We start from the raw sequence: 27487 nt of genomic DNA on the forward strand, positions 1-27487 counted from the left end.
CATTTATGTGTATCATGAATTCATTGTTAGAGGTGAACCATTGATAATTATGTTTAAGAATAGATAAAGTTTGTCATATGTCATATTATAGGCAATATATGTGAAATGAAGCTTAGAATAACTATGGTGAACATTTCTCAGGTGTCATATTGACCGACTGTATCATCTCAAGTCAGGGGCAGCTTTCTGCACAGATGAGTGTACACCGTATGGGGAGATCAGATGCTGCAGTGATGTGAATCAGGTGATTGCCCCTGAACAAATACAGTAGGTCAACGCTTGTGCTCCTAAAATGACCAAGGAAGATTCTGTAGCGTGTTCTGTAACCCCTCTCAAACAGGGGTGCGTTTCCCAAAAGCATAGTTGCTAACCTGTTAGCAACTTAGTTGGTTGGCAAAGGGAAATTGCATTGCAACCAACAAAGTTGCTAACTTAGTTAGCAACTATGCTTTTGGGAAACACACCCCAGGTCGGGGAAAAAATGCCCACATATTTCATTGCACTGTAAGAGGACATTCACCACATTTCTTCCATGTGGAGCTTGTCTGATGCCATTAAAACGACTAACTGCATGTTGTGAAATATATCACTGCTGAGGTTTGATGGGGTCTTGCTCTTTGACCTGACTTTATATTGCAAATAGCTTATAGAGATGCATTTAATTAATGTAATGTGTGTAGGCTCATATAGGTCCATTAAAAAAAAGCATACGAGGCATCACTGTGTCACTGTTAATGTTTGTGAGATGAGTGCTATACACATGAATAATGGGAAAATCTTTATTGCTGTACTCTATACACACGGTATAAATATACAGTTTATTAACACAGTATATTAATACATTTTGTTAAGGTGCGTTTTACGCGATCATATGGAGGGAAAATGAACACAATCTGTAAAAAAAAACAAAGGAAACTTTACATCTTTACAGTTCTGCATTGCAATATGTAAAACTGAAATAGGTACATAGTACCAGGGAATATTCAAAAAGCAGACTATGACATCAAGCAATAGAGCCAATGAAATGCAGACCCAGAATTATGTCTGTAAATATTACCATTTACAACTAAGCTTACAAATATATTAATGGAAAAAAAAAGATTAAATTACTGTCAGTGTTTTTTTTTTTTAAATCATTGATAGATCTATTCTTCCATTGAAGAAAGAGACAGCGTTGGTTTAGCTCCTGGCAGTGACTTGAACTGTCAGTTTTTCACCCAGGACCTCTTGGTATTGGTCTGTCAGTACAGATGACACTCATAAAGTGGGCCTGTGTTTCCTGTAGGACTTCATTCTTGATTCTTGCTTCTGTACACATCCTTGCAACATGGATCCGTGGACTCCCGTCCACCCGGATTGTTTCCTGTTCTGTGTTGGTCTTTAATAACCTCTCAACACCACACCATCAGTGTGTTCAAACAGACCTGCAGCTTCGAGGAGTCTCCGCTGACGCTTCCCCCTTTTTCCCCCGACCTGCCCATCAAAGTGTCGCTTTCTCTCGCCCTTTATTTATTTATATATTTATTTTCCCAAGGAGAGGGAAAGAAAAGATCAGTCTTTTGGAGAGAGGAGATGAGTGAGTGAGCAGATTTGGATTTGTGTGAATGTGTGTGTGTGTGTGTAGCCTGGCTAGCGCCACCACTTCTCAATGAGACGTGGTCTGGAAACCAAACGTTAATTTTCTCGTATTTGAAAAAAATGCCCAGATCCGTTTATTGGGTGCCACGGATGTCTATCAAATGCGTCTGTGCATAGCTCATCATCGTCTTGCTTTCCCCCTTGTTCTGTGATTGGTCTCCTATCTCAGGTGAAAATTTGCTCCATGGTCTCCAGGCTGCCTTAGCAGCGTGAATCAAATCGCGGGCAAGGCAGCATGGGAACACCCAGGCTAGTGTGTGTGTTTGGGTGGGTTGGGTTGTGGGGGGGGGGGGGGGGGGGGTTGCAGTCTCTTGGAGTGACATTACCATGACAACAGTGTCAGCGCACAAGTCCAAATCAGGGCCAGACAAACCCCCTGAGTTCCGGCTCTCGAGCCGTCTGAAGCGCCATTTTCAACATCCACTGTATTTGTGTGGTGGTGCCGGTGACTGTTGGTCTTCTCTGGCGTCACTACGGAAGACAAGAGGAAAGGGAGAGACAGAAAAAAAAGAGTGTTGAGTGACTTTGTAGTTCCCAGGGACATTGAGAAATATGCAGGGGTGGGGTGCACTGGGGTGTGGGGGGGTCAAGGGGAAGAAGCACTTTCAAACAGCATAGTTTCCCATCACCTCTGCCAGATGCACTCACATGTAGGTCAGTGTATACAAAAGCGATCTCAGTATGTGTCTGGGCCCTTCATGTCATATTATCCCCAAAACATTTCCCTTGAAAGGTCTTTTTTTCCACCCATTTCTGTTTGGGTTTCCGAAATATTTCACCCTCCTGATGTGCACCATATTACGCCTCTTTACATCAACATATTTAACACAGCAGCTCCCCCCCCACACACATCCCTAGACACTCCACATAGCCCAGCTTCTGCTGCTGTCTATACCTTTCTCCCACATTGCATCATCGATATGGATCTTAACATAGACATTGCCTTGTAAGGTGGTCGAAGAGGCATGCATGCAGTCTCGTTTTTTTTTTTTGAAGGAGAAGGAAGGAAGGAGGATTTTAAAAAAAGGCTTATTTCAGTGTGCAGACGTATAGACCCTTTCAACAATAAAAACAAAAACAATGCTTGAACGTTCTATTTGGTTCCCAATCTACTTCCTCTACATTAAGATAACATATGGAATGTTAAAACGGAAGCATTGTGGGGTCAACTATGATGCTGATAATAGAACTCTCTTGAAAGGGTCTATAGTCCATGTTGTGGATGTTCCCCCCTGACTGGCCACACACGCGTTGTGCACAGGTCCGTGCGCGGGCTGACATTAGCGGCGTATTGATCAGGAGCGAGCAGCTCGGGCCCACGGACCACCACTGAAATGCCAGCTGGGAGACACGCAAGCGCATATCTACTGCACCTGGCGGCTGCCCGCTGGTCTAGGACACTGATCCTGTCTCTGGTGCAACGACCAACACCGAGGCCGTTTCTGTGTTCATTATACTCCTCTATATTTCTGCACTGTACTTGTAGAGGTAAACATAACACACTAGACACCCGGAGAACAGCAAAAACTGTCAGTTTTTAAAAAAGTTATCCACTTCATACTGTTTTTATGTCTCGTCTGAAAAGTAAAAGTGAATATGAAGCAGCGAAAAGAAGACAAACAAACGAAGAGAGAAAGCTGAAAAGTAGAAGTATAAAAAATATGAAAATATACATGAAGCCACAAAGAGAAGACAAAAGACAAACAAATGAATGGAGCCAGGAACAGAAAGGAGGGAAGTGAATCTCGGTATGCAAATGGGCCTGGTGTTGCAATTGTAAATCTGTGCGGTGTGGACACTAATGGTGGCTGGGTGTGGCGTGCGTGGTGCTGAAGGTGGCCATTAGCCTTCTGAGCGGCAGGGAGCCGTGCGGCAGCAAATCCCCCGGGGCGGACCGTCGCTGCCTATTAGGGGCCGGGGAGGAGGAGTGATGACCCGTCTCCACCGCCAGCATCCTGTAACACTCCTGCATCTCTCCATCTATGTGTGTGTGTTTGTGTGTGTGTGTGTGTGTGCATGATTGGCAGGCAGGGAAGTGTAAGCAACAGTTGATTGCCTCCTTGCTCTGGTCCCTTGTGGGTCCCTGAATGCTTATTGGAACAGTTTGTGTAGGGGTGTGTGTGTGTGTGTGTGTGTGTGTGTGTGTGTGGAGTAGAGGCAGTTTTGTTAACTTACAGGCAAGTGAGGGGAAAAGAAGAGTAAGGAGCGGTTCAAATGGGAGAAGAGGGACAAGAAGAACAGAGGTAACCTCTTATCTAATGACAATAAAAGAGAAGAAGTTAAGAAGCACTTTTCTCTCATTTAAAAGTCACACACCTTTTAGCCTCTGCAGTCCCACACAAGGTCAAAACAATAAAATGAACGTTCACAGCTCCTAATGGGGATCCGTCCATAAAGCAGGGTGTGTCTATAATCATGGCCAAACTCTATGGAACCTGATTAAGTCGCAGCGTTAGCGTATCATATTCTACTAAGAGCAGGTGTGATGGAGCAACGGTAGCGGCGCCACCTGACAGTCGCTCGGCCTGGGTTGGTTTTCCCGAACCTGCTGATGCGAGTTTACGATGCTTTGGACAAAAGACAGTCAACAAAAAATAATAAATAATAAAAAAGACATTTAACATTTAAAGCAACTGCATCACTACTGGGGAAAAGACTCCAAAATACTGTATACCCAAATAGCCGACTATTAGGACTTATATGAAAAATTGCTGGGGGTATCCCATGTCCAGTATAGCAATATTTGAAAACTTAAATGCTATTTATGAATACTACACTGCAAAAACTGCTTATCTAACAAAATCTAACCAAGTGTTATTAATCTTATATCAAGATAAAAAAAACTAGTTGGTATTGTTTTCAGTATAAAGAGACTTACCTAGCGCTTTCTTGTGAAATCATTTGACTTAATTAAAAAAAAAAATTGACTTATTTTAAGATATCTCATCTTGAAAACAAGCCAATTTGTCTGCCAGTGCGTTGAGCAAATTTGTCTTAAAATAAGTTAAAGTCTTCTTAAATTAAGTCAAAAGGATCTTTTGAGAGGGCGCTAGGTAAGTCTCTTCATACTAGAAACAATACCAAATAGATTTTTTAATCTTAATATAAGATCAATAACACTTGGTTAGAATTCATTTTTTGCAGTGTACAAGCTCAAGATTGATAAACAACACAATACATGCACAGAGAGGAAAAGATGCAGAGTTCTATCTACTTGTTAGTGTGGGCAAAACCAATCTGCTATTGATGAAACAACACAAAGATATCAAACACAGTCCAGTGTACACAAATATGTGCTCACATAAAGGGAGACAGTGGGGGAAAAAGCAAAAGCCCACAAACAAGCCACTGGAGAAGTTTACAACACATGCAAAATCAATAGGAGTTAAATTCATTGGACCTGAAGGGGCGCTTTGATCAATACCATACTGCAACATGAAAGACACAAAAGAAGAAACTAACCAACCAACCAACACACAAACAAGGCTATTTGGCCAAGGGGAAACATGCATTTACTTTGCATATGCAGCTCAAGTAATTACTGAAAATGGTCAGGGGCTTTGAGGGTTCGTTTCCAATACTGCAGCAGTGTCTCCTCTTTATCCTGCACTGCGTTCTGCTGAAACGCAACCTTTAAAAGGCCACAGAAAAGCACTAATCGGACAGATTTAAACCTTACATACAATACAGGTCACACGGCATACTGTGTCTACTTTATAACGTCATTTTACTATCACAATAAGTGCGATCGAATATACCAACTTACCTATGCAAATGTAACAGTAAATGTCATATCAAGTTCATTTAATGTACTTCACAAGTGCTTGGTGCATGCTAACACATTTTAAAGGTTCGCTCCGTTCCAAGGACTTACATTTGAAACTTAGTCAATAACAACTGACCGCCAAGTAATGGTACACCAAAGTTACATGCGGAAGGACCAAGGACATGACAGTTAAGGTCACCTACAATGCCCTGCATGCAGGACGTGTCCACTCTATCTCTCATGGCACGTTATGACATCTGTCGTGCCATGTTTGTTTGATGGTTGTGACATTTTTATTGCTTGGCACTCACAATATTGTTCTACTCAAACTTAAAGTAGAGAACTCTCTACTTTATATGGATGGGTCTTGCCAGGAGAGACAACAACAAGAGTAGACCTTGAGACTAAACACACACCGCACCCAAGCCAGACAGACAGCAACACGACCTTCTGACCTTGAAGACCTTAAGAATGAATAAAATGTTCTTGGCAGGTCTCACATAATCATCTGCAGTTCTATTTATGCTCCAGCTCTGAATATCTGAGGAAACTTTCTCAATGTTCAACATTTGGCCAAGGGTATTTTGTTGAGCCAAAAACAATGAAAACAAGGGTGATAGACAGTCCCATGAAATCAAAGGATTACTGAGGGCAACCCTGTTGAGAGGCAACCCCCTTGTAGCTTTATCCTGACCGCATGTTTGTCAACTGAAGATAAACCACCCAGGAATGGAAACCACACGCTCATGCCACTGCGTACACAGGAAATGGGTTTTAAATCAGTGAGCGCTTCCACAAGCTATTGTACTGAGCACACAAAAGCGTGGAATTGAAAATAAATAAGCATGCTTTTCTCTCTGCCGGTGACCCACAATGAAAACAAAATTGCTATCCCTTACAAATTACTCTGTTTTTTATTCATATGCTTGGAAATGACTTTGGTCACACAAAAACGGCTTAATTACCTCAAAAACGAGAGACGCACACATTGTAATATGAAAATATCAGCTTTGTTGGCAGCTATAATGCACAAGTGTATTTCGCTTCCACACCCGCCTCGGTAATACGTGCAACAAGACACCAAAAATGTAGAAGCCGGCCAACGTGAAACAAAAAAAAATCACTTACACCGCCCGTGCGAGAAATGCTAATGAGAACAAATGATTTGCATGCTGAAGGGGGAAAAAAACGTCTGAGCTCAGGGTCATTAGAATAGCTAACTACATGCCTGTACAAACAAGGAGTGTCTGCATCGTGCCTCACACTCACACTATGGTTCCTCTCAGAGCCTCAGGCCATGGCAAAGTGTTCCTCAGCACACACTTAAGCCTCACAGCCATACACCCCCGCACCCCTAACATTCATATACACCCCCCAACACACACACACACACACACACACACACACACACACACACACACACACACACACACACACACACACACACACACACACACACACACACACACACACCCGTCAACAGCCCCCCCCCAATCCAAATGTCAGGACAAAGACCACAAACTAATGTCAGTCAGTGGCTAAGCTATGAGAGGCTGGAGGCTGCTGAGATTAGTGTGTTTATCCCTCTTCCTGCTACTTCACTTTCTGTCGGTCACACCGCCTAAACATTCTCCTCACATATTTCACTGGTGCTGTGACACCCAAGTCATCGCTGCCAGTGAGAGCTTATTCACTATAATAAGTCTCCGGTTCTGCTCCCACCTACTTGAATGCCTTCATACAGACATACGCTACCTCCAGACCGCTGCGCTCCTCAGACGAACGACGTCTAGCTCTACCTCCGGTACGCTCAGGCCAATCCAAACTTTTCTCATCTGTTGTTCCTCGCTGGTGGAACACACTGCCAGCTCCTACTAGGGCAGGGACATCCCTCTCCATTTTCAAAAAACTCCTGAAGACCCAGCTCTTTAGAGAACATCTCCTCTCATAGCAACACTTACAACAAGTCTTGCTGATCCTAGCACTCACCAGCCGTCTTAAACTGACACGTACCTGTTAAAAACAGCACTCACTGATGCACTTATTCTTACTGTACTCTAATGTTTTTTAAATTGTCCTAATATTGTTGAGAATTGCTCTAAACTTAAACTGTTTACCATGTTGTTAGTCGCTTTGGCTAAAAATGCGTCAGCCAAATGTAATGTAATGTAATGTAATGTAATAATAATGTGTCAGTGTTGCCATACTAACTGAGTTGTGAATAGTGAGGATTAAACTGCTTTGCTAATAAACAAAGACATTGGGATACAGCCTATACATATATAATTTCTTAACATATCTATTTCTTTTCATTCTATAGGCCTATTGTTCTGTGTTTTGGTTCAAAAGCTGCTTATTGACAAACAAAAAAAACACCCTTCTCTCGGTGGGACTTTTGGAATAACCCAGTTAATTATGTTTCTCCTCTCGAACTGGGAATTTGAACAACCTGTTTCACCCTTGATGGATCTTAAACAGAGCAGCTAATAAACAAAGAGAAAGGGGGAAAAACGCTGAATGTATTAAAGCATTAAGATTGTCTCCAAGGACAACAGCAGCAGCAGCAGCTGCAGTTGACTTTCCAGCAGAAGGCTGATTGTTTGGCGGCCTTCTCTCTGAGACAGATCCCGGGCCACCTGAGCCTTCCTGCTTCCCCAGATCCGGCCCGGCGTGGGCCCACGATCCGCTGACGCTGGCGTCCCTCCCTCCCCAATTAATTTGGAAGACAGACCCACTGAATGAGATCTTTCCGACCTCTTCGCTTTTGTGGAATAATTCGGCTTGGCCGGTTTGTGTTGTTAGCCTTGCTGAAAATTGCCTGCTTTAAGCGGCGCGGCATGGCTGACTGTGCGGCACCGTGAATTACAATTAACAGCCTTGTCTAATCCACTTTTCCATTCATGAGGTCAAGAAGTTATTTTTCGCTTACTTTTCAACTCAATTTCCATGTATTGTATCTTTTTTTTTCTCCCCCCTGACGAATACTAATTTTCAATGTAACAGATACGACACAATTGTATGTGGATCAAAGTTTAGTCTTTTATTAGACTGTTATACTGTTAGACTGTCATAAAATAGTATGGAAAGGAGGATTTACCTTTACATAAAAATAATAAAACATTACAAAGAAACATCTCGGAAGTTTGACATTCTTACTATACAATTTCACAGTGCCAAATGAATGGCAATACAGACAAAATATCTGACATTGTAAAAATTGAAAATGAAAGGCTTAACAAGGGACTTGACTGAAACAAATACCGCTAATAAGCAATGGAGGTCACCCATCACAACACTGCTGTTTAATATGCCTGCTGTTGCTCCAAAGGCTTTGTTTCTTTTTTCAAACCTCTTGGTCTCTTTCCCCATAAATTCAGTCCCTGCACTGCACCATCGCCCCTCTTCTCTCTCTCTCTCTCTCTCTCTCTCTCTCTCTCTCTCTCTCTCTGACCACACCGTAGTTTAGGATCAATGCCACCTAATTAAAAACCCTCACATTATTTCAAAGGTCTAGACGGCATCCATTTCTCTGCATGGCTCTCCAGAACTTCAGTGAGCCTGTTATAGATCTGCTGGTGGTGCTGGAGGAGGTGGGGTCTGGAGCCGGGGGGTGGATGGGGGGTGGGGGGGAGAAGAAGAAGCCTCACTGTGGCCGTTCACCGTCGACGTGCCAAAAACTGATCCTCTGTTACAGTGGACATCTTCAATACAGTCGATACCGAGGCCGAATCATCCGTTCAGTCACCCTCCAAGCCCAGACGCAAGCAGCATACTGATGACCCCGGGAGGCCGCTGGCTACAAAGCGGCTCATAACATGCTAACCTATGCTGCTGGAAACACGGATAAGGAAAGGTACTGCTTCTGCATGCAGACAACTGGGCACAGGAGTCTGCCTTACTGTGTAACATATGGCTGTCTATAAAGGCCCATGGGTGGAGGCATTTGGATAGGACCAAAAGGAGTGCAATAATTCCAAACATCTTCCACAATTTGAACTCCACTTACACTTCTCTGTGAGTAGTTAACATTTCACCATACAAGCAAAAACACAGCTTGAATCCATGTCATCTCCTCCTTGCTGAGCATAATCTGCCACAGAACAGATTTTCATAGCAAGAACACGATCGCTTGATAACCCAACATGAGGCCAACGCAGAGGCTGGCAGCAGTGCAACTACTGTTTATAAGCCCTTAGATTAAAGGAGCCACTTCAAACGGGTCGAACACAGCGACAGGGATCGGCGTCAGCGGAGTGACAGGCTGGAGGAAAGGGGGGGAAGATGTTGCATTTTTCATGCCCGCCGTTTTTCCTCTGAGAGGCAATCCAGGTTACATCAGATCGGCTCCTGCTGACACAGAAGGTGGGGGTTGGTGGGGGGGTTGCAATCCTCCACCCTCGCCACTGCACGCTGCACTCAACTCAGAAGCATCTGTGTTCAATCACCCCCCTCCCCCCCAGACCCACGCTTAACTCGACACAACACATAAACACGGGTTGGGTCTCTCTGCCAGACAGAACACACATGTTCACACTTAAATCACGCAGGCAGGTTCAGGCACATTTCGCACATTTCTGGTGAAATTAATAGCATATTCGGATGATGCAGGGATTTCTAAATAAGTGAGTGATAAGCTATGCAAACATCACGGAGGGCATACTGTTCCAAGCTATCATTCAAGTTTGTGTACAAACTAAGAGAATTCGAAGGGTAGAGGTTAGCAACAAGCAGATGTAAACATTACACCGCAAGCATCATTACTGAACTATATTGGGAAAGGACAGTTTTACTCATGTATACCGGTACAATAACTTCAGGAAATTATGTCAAGTGTACGATGCCAAAAATGAAGTGAATATCAGGCTCCATGAAAGAATCATTCTTGATGTAAATTCAAGTACCGGTACTGTTTACTTTACCTAAGATGAACAAATTAAAGGTGAAAATGAAAAGTCATTCACTGAAGAGTAATGAACAAAAATATTGTGATAGTGTGATATGTGTTATTCACACAGGCTTTAAAGTACATCATTCCAATTAAAAAGTTCAGATCCTAGGTAAATAATCTCTACAAGTGAGAGAAACAAGCTTAATGACAAGGTATTGTAGACTACTAATAAGAGTTGCTGGTTATTAAACCAGAAAACAGGCTTTGACACTATGCTCATTTGAAAACACACACAAACACACCCAAAGTCTTCCCTGCAAATAAATATTACAGGCTTTGTACTAATTAGTCATTATACATTTTCTAATTGACCATTAAGGTTCGGTGGTCAAAAAATAGCAGTTTTTTTTCTAACTTGCATAGCTTAAGTACTCAACCACAAAAATGTGTGTTTTGGAGTATGTTTGTAAAGGCTCTGGTTGTGCAGCTAAAATGGGCAATTAAGACTTGCCCTTTTGCACATAACTGAGGACAATTAGGAGCTTTAAAGCATCTCATACTTGATCATGTACCCCATATACTGGACAGGAGAAACGTCTGGTCAGATGTGAAATTTCTCACCGACTCACTTGTCAAAAGTCCTCGTAAAAGTGGTAGAACTTCTAGCTATATAAATGCTTGCAAACGTCGCCAATGAGAAATCATATTCAAGAAATTAGCTCCTATAAAGGCCTCACAAGTCCTCAAATAACCTTTGATATATGCTATGCACATCACAGGGTATTACTTTAAATAGCTTCTATTAAACCAAAATTTATTTTCATTTGCCCCACATGATGGGAAATTTTAAATATCAGAAACATCATAGATGGCAGGGAAAATTAAATGCAGCAAAATGTGTGCTACTTCCCCTGGTCTCACATCAAAGGCGGGCATGTTTTCACCCTAAAAGAAATGATCTGCTTATTAGCGAGTAACCCACACCAGGGTGTTTTTCTCTCATAAAGAGCATTAGCATAACGAATCAAGGTTCCTGGTTTTCTGAGCTCCTCTTATTAACCTCTCATTAACCTTTTTCATTTGCTCTGCTGGCACCGAGGCTTGTCCCAAATTCACCAAAACAACACACAAAAGTGGAATTGCGCACAGCTTATGGGAGCTAAAGCTGCTCCATTTCTTGGCGAAACAGCTTTCTATCGACATCTCTTGGGATCAAAAGGAAATCATAGTTCTTATCTCATTTAGGTCTGATTTTAGTCTGGAAAAGTTTACCAACATTCAGGGCTCATTAACTGACTGCAGCAAATGTTAATAAATAAGCAAATAAATAAATTATGTAATCGTTATTTCAGAGGACACATAAATAGCAGTCAAACTGAAAATTAATTTGTTTGATTAAATAGATTAAATAACAATTTCATTACTCTAATACAAAGTTACAGAGTTCTCCGTAGACTTAATATGTGCTAATTATGTGCTGATAATAAGAACACTTCATGTGATGTCTGTATGATGTTTTAGCATTCACATTAATTGCATTTCGATCACTGTAAAGTTTTTTTAACACTTGTCTAAGTAACACCCTAGGAGTCTCCACAATTAAAACTAACTGAACAAAGACTTGATTCCTTACTTCCAAAGATGTATGTAAACACAGCCATTAATTGCAGTTTAATTACACCCCTGACTTGATCACTGATGTTCATTAGACCAAAACTACAAAAAATGCACCCTATTTTGTCAGAACAAATTGAAGTAGTATAGGAACTGAGAGTTTAGAATACTGAGAAGTTTTTTGTGCCAAGTGGATATATATATTTAGATTAGATTAGATTAGATTAGATTCAGCAAACATATGTATAATTCTAACAAAAGTACAAATGTAGTTGTAACTTCAGAATCATGTAATGGCCAATTACAACTTCCTGAAGCCAAAGCTGCATTTGCTACCAATCATACTCTGTTCTTTGCTAACACAACCAGTGAAAGTTTACATACTTCTGTAAAACGTCTGTTTCGGTACCACACAAATATTCCTCTTACCATACACATCAGAAAAGAAAGGATATAGCTGCATTGCATTTGTTTGAATAATCCTACATTATACACAGTATCACAGTGAAAGATGCAAGTCTGCTTGGTTAATTTCATTGACTGCAAACATAATGCTTATGCGTATGATGACCAATCCCTTTACCACAATGGTGTGTGGTTGATAATATGAATGAACAGCCTGAATATTTTGATTGTGCAGGTCTTTGAAGTGTCAACAAAGGTAAAGTATTACATTTCAGGGGTTAAAGGTACACTATGCAAGATTTTGACCTTAATATAACCTTTATGAAGCCAATTTGATGGTAAACAAACTTGTAATAGGCAAATCGTTCACCTAGCATATTTATACAGCATAGACATAGCGAGTCGCTACTGAGAAAACCAGTGAGCTCTACAGTCGCCAAAAATACCTAAACCTGCATAGTGTCCCTTTAACTTCAGCATGTGCGTTGTGCTCAGGCATGCCTTTGTTAGCAATCCAAAGTACACAATTCTACATTATAATCTAGTTATGTCTACATTGTAGTTAGATATGATGCAGTTGAATTCTTTGAGTGAACAGTGGACCTTTTGAAGAATTAAACCACCACAAGCCATGTACAGGGCCAAGGTGGATCTACTGTAGTACAGCACTTTTATGGGAGTGTAATTTCTGACCCTTGCATTTTTCTTCCCTCTATACTATTTGCAATGACTGCACATGTATCAACACTTGTCTGAAAGAGAAGAGACATGGCTTTTGAAAGTTATCTCCCACAGTAACGTTTCCTTGCTTGCGAGGGACACTGTATGGCACTTGAGGCCTCGTGTGTTGTTTACTCAGCTTTTATCAATTGCACAAACACGATAGTATGTAATGCAAGGCGTACACCAAGCCTTCTCACCTTCACCTTCAAGCGAGGCCTTAAGATAAGGAATTTAAACAACGCAGGAAATGATTCATGACATTACCCCAGAAGACACACCGCACCAATGTTGACTGGGGACAGGACTGGAGACAAAGCGTTTCTTTTGAAGTACAGCAAAGCCATAGAAAAGCAGTCAGGCATAACCACGGTGGTGCTCCCTGATGCTCACGACAGAACAAGAAGCCCAGGGAAGGGAACGGAGAAATGCAGGGAAGTTAATTGCTAATTGGCCAATCACAAAAACAGACAACATTAGCCAAATCCATGCCATTACCCTATGCCAATTCTCTCGCCAGTGCTGGGAATCGTGTCCCGCCATGTTGAGCGCCGTCCCCTGCATGTCAATGATGTCTCTGGGAGTCGTAGCAGGAGACGCGCTCATTACGATTCCCACTGTGAGGGAAATTGAAAGATCACCAAGCCAGTGCCAGCTCTGGAGTCACCGGAGGCCCGCTAATCCCTGCGGACATCAGACTAATGGCCGGCTTCATCCGTCCACTTTACCTCGGCCCTCCCTGCGCTTGATTAACTCTGTGATCCATTAAATGGCTCTGAGGGCCGAGTAGACAGAGCAAGACAGAGAGAGAGAGAACGAGAGAAAGAGGGGGAGAGAGAGAGCGAGAGAGAAAGAGTCCCTCTCCGCCCTCTACTCTTTTGCGGTAGTGGATCAGGGAGTCTCCTCTGACTATTAGCAATCATCAAAGCAACATGGTACAAAGCAGCAGTACTGTGCAGTGCTGTGTTGTGTGTGTTTACAGCAGTCCTTGAGAGGCATGGAGAAAGGTAACTCATCTTTGATGTGCTGGTGATGACATTCAGGGGATGTTGGGTGGGTATCCACACCACCCTAGACCGGTCCACAGAACCAACCGTCTCTGAGTGATCGATCAATAAAGGCATTCGGAGGCCAATTATTTCTGTCTGCAGGACAGAACTGACTGCTGATCAGTGCTACAGTACTTACACAGCATAGATTCTGATGGATTTGGCAGAAGTTAATAGGTAACACTTCACCAGGAACAAAATTGATTTCTTCATCAGGAAGGATCAATCTATTTGGGAGGTAGCAGTGTAATAAATGGGGTAACACACAGCAAAATAGCCATTACGGTCATTTAACCCCACTCAGAGTGATAAAGACTCTAAAGCTGGACGATCACCCTGTTGGGCCATCCTGGGTGTAAATGATCTCTTCACATTATGGTAGGCAGTATTGAGGTAATTTTGAACAGTTCCATGGTGCTGATGAGAGAAATGCTAAATGAGCGTTCCCTGGGTTAACTATAACTCAGCATCCATGCAGGCACGTTGCAAATATATTCATATGCGTTGTGGCGCCTCTTTCTCTCTGCATATATGATTCACAAGGTTATTTTGGATCTATACACATGACAAGGGCTTCCTAGTATCGTTGGTTCCCAGGACAAGCTAAGGCGGCAGAGAACAACGCACAACACCTGTCTAAGGCCAGACGTCTCCATGGTTACAGTGACATTTCAGGAAGAGGTTGTTCCTGGGCAACAGCATCCAGATGTCGATGAGAGAAATCAGCAATGGTCAAGGCTCGGTCACGGCCAAAGGCGATAAAAGGTGTAGCAAAGCATGATGTGCCTGATAGCAAAGAAGTGAGAGTTCAATACCACATCAGGGATGAACGCCAACTCAAAGAAACGCCGCAGAGAAGCTAAAGGGCCATTACCACAGCAGTCCTCTGTAAGTGTGAATGTGCCAAGAAGTAAGTCTCTTAGCAGGTTTATGATATTTAATTAATGAGAGTCATCGTAATGGCCCGAGCTCGTTTGCTGTGTGACTCATTTAATATGAATATGGATTTTTCTGGGTTCTGTAAAGCCAAATTATGCATCCAGGGTAATATTTTCCCACCCTGAAAATAATATATTTTCAAATGAACCTGCAAGGTAAGAAAAGTCCAAGTTTCAAGAAAGGGCAAACTTCAAACACCAGCCCTCCAAAAAAAAAGACCTACAGCGTCCAAGAATGGCTTAGCAACAATGGAGATTCTGTTTATCTTATTACTTTTTAAAGAACTGACAAATTGTATGTGACTTCTCCGAGCTTGGCGGGGTGGTGGCAAGGCTGTATTCAGCCATTTTTTAAATATTTATAATGGGAATGTTTTGCGGTGTAAACATTTCGAGTTAAAGAGTTGGGTGTTTGGAGAGTGCTACGCCATCTGGTGTGAGCCATCCCTCGGGTCGGCAGAGCGCTCTGTGGCTTGTTTTAAGTTTGACAAGTCAAGTTGGGGCCACGACGGCAATGTCCTACTGCTGTAGGCGTGCCAGCAGGCCTCTCCTGTATGGCCTTGTCCCTCGGCCAATGCAAGCGCAACCTCAAGGACAAGACCTGCACTGTCTCTAACAGCTTTCCAATATTTGCCTTGCACAAGCATGTTAATGTTTGCCTGTTTCAGCCTTAGTAAATAGAGTAGTCTCTCTCTCTCTCTCACTCACTCTCTCTCTCTTAAACTAGGTCAGACTCTGGGGTTATCTTGTAAACTGATGTATCAGAAAGACTAGTAATGTTTTCATATTCAGCTTTTGAATATGACTGGGAAATGCTGAATTTGGACCTCTGTGTCACACATATTGCACACTAATATAGGCAAGTCCAACACAGTGCCCCAGGGGGACATTTAGCCACTGGCTACCCAGCAGCTGTTCTGGCATACAGGGCAGGAACCGCAGGGAACACTGACAAAAGTTTCTTACACAACCTGAAACTTAAGTATGGTACTTTTTTTTTTGGTAGTTTTTTTTATTGAACTGTTTTTTTTTTTATCACTGACTTATCCATCACACATCATTGACTTATCCAACCTTAAACTTCACAAAGGTTGTTTTAAAGTAGCACTTTTAGTAACACATGACACTAGAGAAATCTCAAAGATTTCCCTTTTTTTTATGACAACGATCAGGAGAGGACAGCTTTGATTAGCTGACAAGTTGAACAGATTGCCTTGTGATAAAAAAAAAAAGTTACCTCTGCGCCACTCAGTAAGGTTATTTCCAAACAAGTTCCTTGAGATGTTCTCTGATTGAAATATTAGACTTTCAAATTATGCTGTTGTCTGATACCAGGAAGCCTCAGCCATCATTGACAAAGCGAAGTGAAAAGCATGCAATTTGCTGTGTTTACTTTCCATGATTGAATACAAATACAACATCCTCTCGCCCCCAGGCAGTGCCTGATCGTGACCCGCCTATACCCATCCCCTAGTCAGTAATATTTCTCCTCTTTAACTGCATATTGACTGAAACAAATCCAATGCCTTTGATTTAAACTCTCTGATTTGAACACCACCGGGTCATGTTTTGTCTCCAGATAGAACATATTAACATGATGCATCACAGGCTATGAATTGGGATAGGACGAGTCTCCTTCAACCCCACCTCCATTCTTAATACACTCTGTTTTTCATTAAAACAGCTATCAACAGATGTCCAAGAAGGGGGGGGGGGTGGATGGTGAGAGAGAGAAATCAATGCTCAAGCTTCAACCGAATGGCACCTTTAATCTCCGTTCTGGCAAGTCAATAGGCATCAGTGAGAAGTGCAGTGATTAAGTGATCGTCTGCAAACCCATCTACCTATCCCTAAAGAGGAGAGGGAGAACGTCTGCGCTCAACGATCCTTCAAAGGCCAAAATGTCTGGGGGTCTCCTCTGGCAATCACCAGAATCCGATAGTTCAGTTCAATCAACCCCCTTTGTGTGTTTCACTTTTTCCCTCTTAATAAGTTATTTTCCCAAAAGATGCCTTTCCAATGCTGGCATTTTGCCTCTGTAGAGCAGTATTGACCACAGGGGTGTGTGATTCAATCACCTTCAACATCTAAAAGCCAAGAGCCACAATGAAAACAAACGTTAGTTAAGAAAATAATCATTAGTCTGTCCCTATCTCCCAGTCATATATTATATTTCAGCCATCACAAAGTATATTTCCTCAGAACTTTCCCAGAAATTGTACTTGACATGAACCTTCTATTATACAGTATAAGTAATGCAACAATGTTGATGCCGATGCCATATCCTATCATTGGTAGTGACACATGAAGTTCAATGACATACTGTAACTGCACAATGTTAGCATTATCTGTAATTTATATGGCACTCATAACATTGGTTGCCATAGCAGCCCATGCCACATGGTCATTGTCCGTAATTCTGACATGATGGTGCAACATAATCAGTAAATAATGATATCTACCATGTTTATACTTAACGAAACCGCTGGCTTCTGTAATTGTCTTGAGAGGAAGAACATATTTTGCATTTTGCTAGCTGTAGCCATACAGTTTTACACCACACTATGGGTAAGCTTTGTAATGTTTATATGATTTAACAGGCCTGGAAGTCATTTCTCCTGCCAAAGGGATGAACTAAGTACATGATGATCACAATAACAGGAATACAGAGGGACTGGTTGCTGCCAACCACAAAGCATTCTCAACTACTTTTCTGCCCTTAAAGCAACACCAAAGAGTTTTTTGTACCTTAAAATAATGTTTCCAAAATTGTTTCAGTGGTTCATTAACTCGTAACAGGGTGAACGGCAATTCTGCATTTGCTTCGCGGCCCTCTATCGTCTAAAACCGCACTATGTAAGTTTGCCAGATCGGGTAGCGGATCTGTAGTTCGATGGAATGAGACATAAGAAACTACAAATTTGACTTGCATCTGATGTCGCAATACATCGTACTTTTATAAGTCATGCAAAATATTCTACCCTGTATGTGAACATCGTTATAACAAATAACGTGCGTGCGACAGAGGGAAAGTTCTTTGGTGTTGCTTTAAATGGTTCTTTTTCCTGATATTTTGAAAGACTGTGAAAAGACCCAAAGCCATCTTTCTAGACAGAAAATCATACTTAGGAAAAGCGGTCGATGCAAAATATTCTCCACACCCAATATATACGTATCATTCCCTGGGCAATAAATAAACCATATACCTGTAATGATCGATCTTCTCAGCTATGCTTAGTACTATTATCAGTGAAATTAGTTTAGACAGTTTAGGATTTTCACAAGAGAGTAGTAGGAAACTGAGAAAGTCACTCAATGTGCAGGTATATATTATTTTTTAAAGTTTTAATTAATTGAGGATGGGTCTGTTTGTCAACAAAGTAAAGCTAAGTTCTAGGTATGCAGTTCAAACTTTGATGCAGTTCTTCAACAGGCCAGTGTTTTGGTGATTAAATATGCCATAGTCAGGATCAAAGCTACTGTACAACGGGAGATTACTGAACAAAGATATTCGCCAGTCAACTGCACTATTCTGTATACCAGTCGAAGAGAAGCCATTCATCAGAGAGATGAATTATGACTGAGTGCTTCATAGCAACATCCTTGCCAAAACCAGGTTTTCAAAAGAAAAAAGGAGAAAAAAAAAAGTCAGACAGTCTTAATATACAGTATAAGTGTGTCCATTTACAACAGGGGGAAAGAATGTCTTAAAGAGATGTATAGGCAAATGTGTAAAAAGGCAAACTGTTAACAAGCTGCATACTTCACATATTTTTTAAGTTGTGTATCTACGTGTTCTATAAATACACTTCACTGGAACACATAAGGCATTAGACAGATATAGACACAGCCAGACTGCTCAGGACTGTGATGTCTGAGTGGGTGACAGTCTGTCAGGGAGCAACCTCCATTCACACCAGGATTTCACACTCCAGGACCCTCTCCCCCATGTGTCAAGGAGTCAGAAAAGTAATTCTCCATATATTCTGTGTATTTAATGGAAAAAAAAGAAAAAAAAAAACATTCTCTAAATTGAACTACATATATGTCACTTTCTATTACAGTCATATATGAATCATATGCTCTAAGTTCATTTGTGTCTATTTTAGGATGGCTTTGTCACAATGGTACATACAAAGGCAGTGACACATTACTGTCATGTTTCTAAGCTGAGCAGTCACAGCACTTTGAATAATCACCCGAGAAAGAAAGAAATGTGTCCTGAGGATGAAATTTGCAAAATGTCCATCCATAATTGAACAGAGGGGTGGTTACCCTAGGGCAAAATGGAATGCTCTTATCTGCAATCACACTACACTCAGGCAGGCTATACGGGCTAAACGTACAGCATATTGCACAAGGATAGTATAAGGAAGAAAAGAGGAAATACAAATAGACAAAAAAAGAAGAATTTGTAATAAGAGACTTTGTAAGAAAGTTCATACTGAATTAACAGATTAGGCAGGCATAATGCATTATGGGGTACAGTATCATCAATAAGCACCGTCAATGTCGCAGTAGAACAAAACTTCCACATCCTTTACTCCTGAAACTCACCATATTCCCTTTCTCCTAGCAACACATTTCTTACTTCAGTGACTCTAACTCCAATAAACACTATTTTGGCATATTTTGACAATATTAAATATAAAGCCAAGTGAGCTGGATACTCCTATACCTACCTACCTGTATTTCTCCATGCAGATCTAGAAGGTGGATGACTAAGTGAAGTGTTGAGAAGGTGAAGTGTAAGTGAAGTTTTGTCAATGCTGGCTCAAGGTAAATTCGGACTGAGGAAACTGAAATATATGGCCAACTTTAACAACGGAGAGGAGTTCAAGAAACATAAATAAACTTTGTGAGTGACAAGTATGAAGATTCCTTTACTGTTGAAAGAAGGAGAGGTTTTGAATGTTTAAACCTAGCAGAGAAAGGTCTGGTTAAGCTTGATAAGGAAACTTAAAACAAAACCAATTTCAGTACACAGATGATTGAAATGGTAATTCATGTGAAGGTCTTCTAAATATTCCTGTATGTCCTTCTACAAAATTCCTACAGAATTGCCCTGAATTTACAAGCTACTATCCTCTGGGTATAAAACAGTCAAGGACAATCAAAGTTGTGATGCCAAAATATTGACTTTAAAATGTGAAAACTTGTATGAGGCTTACCATTTTAAAAGTCATTTAACAAATATATCCTCAATTTTACAGACATATAAAGCATGTATCTATTCAATTAATGATATAGAAATTCACAATCCTAACCAAAGCAAATTGAAACTTAAAACAAACCATGCTCTACAACCATTCCATAAGCTCCCCCTGCTTGGCACACAGTACGTGAAGCACTCGCAGACTCCCCACATCACGGCATGTTCTCCTGTGTCCCTCAACACAATGATTCAGGGGTGAAATGAGCTCCAGCCCAATCTCGCTGGAACACATCAATTTGCCTAAACTTAACTTGCAATTAGACAGCATTCTCCCCTGTTCAAGTCTAATGATTAATATGTAAGGCCGAGACAATGCTCCACAGTAACCCAGTGGAGTGGCCAGAGCCCAGGGCCAAGCTAAATCAATCTGCTTGCTCCATTAAATGCAATTCTATGTAGCCCTGTAATTGGATGTGGTTAAATTTGTACCCTAGGATTTGCAATTGCTTAGACGGAAAGGTGGGTTCATCACATGGTTCAAGTATGTGGTGCTGTTTTAATCTTGTGCTAGGCCTGTTCTTCAAACAAGCAAAAGATAAAGTGACTGCATGGGGGCACTGCAAAGTGGGGAGATGCAAACAGGATAAAAAGAGCCAGTGCTGTTGCAATACATAATTACAGTAATGGAATGCCTCTTGTCCAATCAAATAGCTTAAATAACTGCTGTGCTTTTTCCAAGTGTGAAATTATCATTCACTATTAATGTGGTGCCATTAATGTACGGAGTGCTGCCATAAACATGCTTAACCTTCTCCAATCGATATCAACATGCAGACACAGCAAACAGCTCTATCTCACTGTGCATATATTCAGGTGGACCCACACCCCTGCATGATTTAAAGAGCTGTCAAATTCAAGGATACCTGAAGTTCAAATACCTTACAGTCTATTATCCAAAATAAGGTTACCATATGATGTATGACCTCTACGTTCCTGTGTGTACATTATGTGTAGCTTTACATTAGCAAAGAAGCAAGCAAAGGCTTATTTCAGTGATATCCATTTAACTTAACAAATGCTGAGCACTTGCCAATTTTGTCCTACTTGGTAACCTTGGCAGCAAATTACCCTTCCTTCTCAGGGACCAAAAAAAAGCACATTATCTGCACTGGGCCCAAAAGTAAGTATTCTAAATGGACGTGAACGATAGACTGGTGAGGGGGTGGTTGGTATCAAATGACCACTGTCAGGCCAAAGTCAATTTTCTCAGAGCACATCAGTGGCACTCTGGATGGATGAGTGAGTCATAACACAAATAATGAATGGTCAAGCTTCGGCCACACATTAGCGACAGGTCGATGGGTGGGGACAGCAAGGGACTGGAGATCAATACAAGACTAATCTGAGAGAAGAAGGTAGTCAGATGTCAGCTCGGCCAATCAATGGGCATTCATTTTCAGTTACCACACTTCCTCGAATAGGATACTTAATAGCATGTGGTCAGATAATTACCACCTCCAATTAAGATCCTGTGACAGATAAGGATGGATGAAGATCACAAAAAGCCTTTGCCTGGACAAGGGGCGCTAAGACAAGCTAGCTGAAAATCGACATTGTAAAGCACACGGACAAATGGCACAGGGGTGCTGGTGGAGAGAAATGAGGGGGAGACAAAGCGATACAGCTGGCTATCAGCATAGTGATCAGCTAGGTCATGGTAGGGTTTATCTTTGGTAAACAGTGACTGACATCACAGTGTTAATGGTATAAAACAGTGGTTCTTAAACGTTTTGTCTGGCGACCCACTCCAAAAAGACATGGTAGGCTATTTTAACACCAAAGGCATTATGTCAGTGGAAGCCTTTGACTAAAAACCGACCCCCAGTTTAAGAACCACTGCCTGGGAGACTGGGAGAAGCTACATTTTGTTAATTTTTATTCCATTTCTGCTTGTATGTTTGTATGTTGTAACTTGCTGATTATGTGTGCCAACAAATGAGGGTGAAAGCAGTGTTTGCAGCACCCTCAAGGCAAAGAATGCAACACTGCGACCTTGAGTAAAGGTTGTTTGACTTGTTTGTTGTTTGACCTTTATGAAAAGGTCAGAGGTCATCATCAAGAGGACTATTGATGTTTCACTAAAGCCATGTTCTGCTGTATTTGTGTCTTCACAGAATAACATTGTGACATGTCCTATCATCAGTGGTGTTGTGCAGCATGTTGAGTTGTATAGAATTGATATAAGCAACATTGATGAAAGACTGTCTCTGAGAGCTCTGAGATTTAAACCCAACAATTTTCAGGAAACATAAACTGTGCAGAATGCCAGGACACACTGCTGAATGTCAAATATAGTCATGTTGAATTATGTTGTGTAGTTGTGTTTCAAAGTTCAAACCACTGACAGAATAACAAGAGTTCAATTAAGAGGACTAATCAAATCATAAGCAAAATAATGTGAGTAAAATTAATGGATTGAAAGGTACAATATGGCAAATTGACTAATTATTGAATGTAATTAGCTATAAGTTGTTTGGTATTTGGTCCTGCCTTTTGTGATAAACATTTTCATTTACGTGCATCAACTGCTTGCGCACATTCATGAACATAAACACAAAAAATAAAGTAAACATATACGTATACTATGAGGGCCAACCACAATGGAGGTGAGAGAGGAGTCACGTAAAACAAAGGTAAGAATTCCTCAAGGCATAAATGTTTCAACCCCGATGCATACCCTTTCCCTTGCTTTTCCCTGCTATTATTCCTTGTGCAATTATTCACACTTGCGGCAAATTTCAGGACAAATGGGCAAACTGCAGATGCATCAGATATTATTCCTGATCCTTAAGACTTTAGCTAATAATACCCACGGGAGAAGAGGATCAGAGAGCAGGAAACTGCGTCACATGCTTTCACACCGCCTTATTTTTACATGTAGCGTATCTGTAAGATGCATGGAAGAATAGGAACTGAATAACTTAATACTAAGGTGAAATCTGCAAATCTATAGTCTCCCTTTCTCACTTCACTTTGCAATCTCTCTCTCCAAGGCATAACATAACATTCTGTGCACCACAATTCTTAAAAAAATCCACTTTTTTGTCAGAGAGATATTCATGGCTTTGCTATGCTTCAGTAGCCTATTTGATTGTTAAGGTCTAAATCTGTTCGAGGGCTTGAGTTTTTTTTCTGATAACACAGTATTTGTTTTTAATGCTTTGTATAAGTCTGCAGTGGTTGGGTGGATATGAACGTTGTTTTGCTGTGTAATGCCCCCTGGGGAGAGGTGTTTTGAGCCTCTCTTTCCTTCTCTGCTCTCCCCCTCCACTTTGACAACACACTCTCTCTCTTTCTCTTTCTCTCTCTCTCTCTCATTCCTCCACTCTGTCTGTTCTTTTTAGGTCCAGCATCCTGGATATCATGCTTAATGTAAAAGGAGTAGAGAGAGCCTATTGTTGAGTTGAGCCTCCCTGAAGCGTAAATTGTTACTGTTTGGCTGGCACGACCCTGGGTGGCTTATTTCTCCACGTCAAGCCCATTAAAATGAAATTTGGCTTTTGTGAGCGGTGATGGCGATTTAAATCTTTTCACATAGTGCCTGGATATGACCCAGGAGACAAATACATGGTGGCACGGCTCAACACGCCGCGTGAATTGTTGTTCTGCCAGTTTTCCCCTTATGGATAATGTATCATCCATCACTTTGTTGTCTGCAGGAACATGCGTAAGAGTAATCCTACGTATGTGAAAGGGATGTGTTCTGCTGTCTGCCCTGGCGCAGGACCTGAAAGCACAGGGGAGACTCCCGCGGTTCACCATTGGCTCGCTCGCACGGGTGTGCATGCTGGAATGGAATCTTCAGGTGGCGACTTGTTTGTGGTCATGGCAATGCGGGAGATCTGGACGCTGACAAGTATAAATGGAGCATGCCGGCGAACAGGTAATTGAAACAAAGCTCGAAGCATCCAAAAAACAACGCAGGGAAAAAATACAAATAGCAATAATAAAAGTGCCTGATAGATTGCCTGGGAGGTAGAACATTTGTTTTGCTGACAGAACAAGCTTTTGTTGTAAAATGGGTATGTGCTGTACATTACATCTATATACATGCACAATTTAGACTGTGCAGCTGGAAATATTAATAAACCACTCTTTAAATGATTTTTTTAACCATCCATTTAGTTTTTCAACACTGATCCTAAATATCGCCTACAGTGCTATTCTGTATAATAACTTGTATTTGGCAAATAAAATAAACATAATTAGGAATGACTGAACATTGAATTCCTCCCAAAATAAAGAGGCTTATTAAGGAAATGTGATTTACAGTGAAAGGGGAAAAGAGCAATTAGATGAGTTTTTCATTGAATCTCAAGGGTGGCTTTTTTGACTTTTTTTTCCTAGACTGTAAATCTTCACACATCAGAGCAAATAAAGTCTTTGTCACACTCGATTATGCACTGTGAACTCATGCATGTTTCAATCGCTCATTATCCTCACTCATTTCTGCCCCAGATATGATCCAACGCATGGGTGTGACAAAAGACTAAATCCGGGGAGGATTGGGGAGTGCAGAGGCAGCAGTGGTAGTGGTTTGAGAGGGGTGTGTGTATATGTGTGTGTGTGTGTGTATATATATGTGTGTGTGTGTGTGTGTGTGTGTGTGTGTGTGTTTGTGTGTGTGTGTGTATGTGTGTGTGTGTGTGAGGGGGGTAGGGTTCAGAGAACAGACAGGACTTTTCTATTTTTACCTGGCTTCTCTTTTCTGGCAGGCATATGTTTTAACAGCTTTTGACACTTTCGCTCGTCAAGGCCCCTGCTTTGTGTACATTTGACATCCATGTGGCTTAACCCGAGTGTAAGGGGTGAGGAAGGTTGAGTGCGGGGGTGAGTTTGAGGTGGTGGTGGGGAAGTCCCGGCCGAGTCAAGAGGTGAAGACTCAACTGGCTCCGACAGTCCTCTGCGAGGGGGCCGATTAAGAGGTCGCCAGGTACTGATCACGTGGGCTGAGGGTCACACTCTGGGTGCTGGACGACAAGCGTCTGACAGCTGAGCTGCCCTCTCTCACAGCAACTTGACAGCTACTCAGACGGACAACAGCCAGCCACTGTCTGCATGCAACACTGCATTCTGCAGTCATGTTTTCCCCCTTTTGTATAGACACGGGACAGACACAAGCCTTCTCTCCTCGCCACAGAGATACATTTAGCCTTTTACCTGTGGTACAGACGAATCGTTGGAAAAGTGTCTACAGGTCATATGATGCTTTGTTATAATCATTTTTCATTATAATCACTTTTCATTTCTAACTTGTTTGCTTGCAGCTGTCAGAGAGAGAGAGAGACTGTATGAGTGTGTGTGTGTGTCTATAATAGAGAGAGAGAAAGAGAGAGAGAGAAAGAGAGATTTCCTGAGAGAGAAATGAGGGTTCCACATATCTTTCGTCGGAATTCCAGCTCTTAGCAATGGGCTCAGCCTTTGACAGAGTCTTTGTCAGAGGCTGTCTACACTTTTCCACCAAATATCTTAACCTCTTCCCCAAGGTCTCTCTCAGGAAAATAAAGGAGACTGTCCAAAACATGAAGCACTGTTCCTGAACAGCAATTAGTTCTGTGAAATCGTCTAACAAACGTAACTTCTTCCAACTTCCAGTCCGCCCCATTAATATGCACTGTGCAAAATGTATTCTCTACAGAGTATGAAAAACAAATGTTGCTTAATATTGACAAGTGTATGAACATACATATGAATTAGATTAGCACCTACAAATGTAAATAACAGCACGAAAGTAAATTCAGACTGCATTTAAATGCCATACACAGTTTCATCCCAGGCAGATTCAGAAGGTCTCCTTACACACTTTGTATTCATACACCACCTCCAAATGGCAGCAGCACAGAAGTGTCTCATACGGAAACTAGAGTGCCATTTTTGGAACGCACATGTTAAGTTTCCAAGGAAACACATTTGGTCCTTTGTCCCGCAATCATTGCCATTCAAACTGAGATCTCAAGTGAACTCAACAGGGGTGCAATAATGCCAAAACACAGCTCTAACTCAGCACGAGCAATGAGGGAGGAAATAAGAAAACTTTGCGCTAGAATAAATTTAACGACTGGACGGTCCTGCTCTGGCCAGGGCTTGACAGGGACTTGTGTGTCTAACTCATCCCTGGTTTTCTCACACGGGTCTGCGAGAAAGATCCCTCTGACCTGTCTGCTGTACAGGGTCAAGTAGGGGTAAGCTGGCAAAAGTCCTGCTCCCAAAATCTCGGCTCCAGGATTGCAAACACAAGGCCTCTCTCAATATTTGGGTGCCTCCGAACTTTGGTCACCTATTGGCACATTGATATTGAGTTCGAGCTCTGAAGTTGAAATAGCACAGGGGGAAAAAAAGACAGCTTTCAGATGTAGTGGCATAAACTTTAGCTTTACAGCTTGGGCTCCTCAAGATGGATATTATGTTGAGAGAGTGCCAGCAAATTGTGTATACTGCATGCAATCTCACAGCAATACTTGAGTAAGATACAGTACAGTATGTGTGATGAAATGAGTTTAGTAAACACAGCTTTAAGAGCTTACATTTGCATGTCCTGTGATTGCACATAAACACAGGAGCATGCCTCTTTGGAGAACATCATAATATCCCTGCTATTGCATGAGGCGTTGCTGATTGAAAGTCTTGAAGAGATTATTGAGGAAGATGCAAGTGCATGTCACCGACACTGCTAACGGACAGACTTAAAACAGAAGCAAATCAACATTCCAGCCACACTAGACAAAGAGCGTTCCTTCCTGCAAGGATTAGGCCGTGACAAACAATGATTGTGACTTAAAACCAATTAGCGAGCTAAACCCTTCACAAATAGCACTGGCACAAAGGGCCAGGAGGTATGATGATATTTATGAACGCCGGGCTATGAATACTAAAAACGACAGCGATGAGCGGCGGAAGCTCATGGGTACGCCAGCTCAGCTCTGTTCAGCAAGCACAGTCTGTTATATCTGAAATGGAAGGATCGATCAGACTTTAAAGGTGCGATGCAACGCATTTTTTAGGCTAAAACTTTTTTTTTTGTCGCTTACAGCAAACATCACCCCACCATCCGCTGGCTGCCTGTGTCTTAAATACACTGTAAAAAAATGCAATCTCTGTGGACAGCCCAGGCTCCAAAAACGGCAACGAAAACAACCTGGGCAAACTTAACAAATAAAAACATAATAAACTGTTCCAGCAAATCACAGACGAGATGCTCATTTAGGAGAGTTTCAATTGCATGGGAGGGAGGGGGAGGAAGTAGCGAGCTAGCTC

At 41.7% G+C, this 27487-nt stretch overlaps 1 long non-coding RNA gene across 1 annotated transcript in view; it reads right to left on the reverse strand.

The window, feature by feature from the left end:
- Positions 1-1923: 1923 nt before the first annotated feature.
- The window catches only part of LOC143142026 (uncharacterized), a 55052-nt gene continuing 29488 nt past the window's right edge, over positions 1924-27487 (reverse strand). The window contains exon 3 of the long non-coding RNA XR_012990859.1: positions 1924-2109. This is a non-coding gene — a long non-coding RNA (uncharacterized LOC143142026). The remainder of the gene's footprint in view (positions 2110-27487) is intronic.

This window comes from Alosa pseudoharengus, unplaced genomic scaffold (genome assembly GCF_046254945.1).
Source record: "Alosa pseudoharengus isolate Yale_2024_CS ecotype anadromous, Long Island Sound unplaced genomic scaffold, YU_APseudo_1.1 YU_APseudo_1.1_scf_24, whole genome shotgun sequence".
Lineage (NCBI taxonomy): Eukaryota > Metazoa > Chordata > Actinopteri > Clupeiformes > Clupeidae > Alosa > Alosa pseudoharengus.